Below are 1,213 nucleotides of genomic sequence, written 5' to 3' on the forward strand. Positions count from 1 at the left end.
AACGGAATCCCACGTTTTAGGCTATGGAGATTCCAATTCTGAAAAAAATTTTTTATATAGATCCACAGATGGCATGAACAGTTGTATGGCTTGAATGTAGCTTGCTTGCTCATTCTTCAACTGAAACTACATGATCTTTTCCATGTTCTGCCATAGGAAGCTTGTCGTTAAACACAATTGGAAGACCTGTTCTGGCCTCACCTTCAAAGCTGAAATATCCACTTCTGAATTTTACGAACCATCTTCTGCAAGTTCTCTCATTCAGGCATCCTTCTCCATAAGATGAGTGGATATTTTGAGTCACTTCATCAGCAGAGTTCTTTTTTTTTTTTTAACTCATACAGCATTATATGCCTCAAATGCTCCTTAGATACTTCTATGTTTGAAGTGCTTATAATAAGTGCAATTTCAATTAGATTATCCTGCAAAATGAAATTTAATTAGTTTAAATATGTCCAGTTACATATAATTATTACTTCTAAAATATTGTTAAAGTGTTTACAAATTGAAAATATGGAAATACAGACGTTACTTATGGGATGAGTGAATATTTAATTTCCAAGTTTTTTTCCATAGTTCATTTTCTCTTACCTTTTTGGTGCACCTGTCTTATGTGCATTAAGTTCAAATGATAAGTATCCAGTAATTTGCACAATTCCTGTACATCTAAATTTTGTGATATACTCATTTTTTATGCTGATGTTTAAACAATGTTTAATTAATTTTATATTTTGCTGAACTTAGCTGTTGATTAATTTTAAAAAATTGCAGTTGTTATATGGAACCAGTGTAAATTGATGAGTTTTCAAATCTAATCGAAACGCATAAAGTGTTAGCAATGTGTGTAACAAAAGGAGTTAAAAATTGGGGCCTGTATTGTGTAACATAGTCCTAGATATATAATGCTACTGAAAAAGATAGGATGTGTTAAGCCACAAATGCTGGTGCCATGTCAAAAGCACCAGTGCTGGTGCTGCATAAAGAGCACATGTAATGGTGCCGCATAAAGGGCACTTGTGCTGGTCCCACATGAAAAGTACTTAGTACACTCTATAAGGACGCTGTCATAAGGAAGGGCATCCAACTATAGAAACCATGCCATAAGAGACAAATTAGGACATGGTGCAGCACTCCAGCTGGCCAGCTCCCATCAAACCATCCAACACTTGCCACTCTGTTCTATGATGGTGATGATGATGTTTTTGGATAGAAT

The sequence above is a fragment of the Octopus bimaculoides genome, chromosome 28, assembly GCF_001194135.2.
Source record: "Octopus bimaculoides isolate UCB-OBI-ISO-001 chromosome 28, ASM119413v2, whole genome shotgun sequence".
Classification (NCBI taxonomy): Eukaryota; Metazoa; Mollusca; class Cephalopoda; order Octopoda; family Octopodidae; genus Octopus; species Octopus bimaculoides.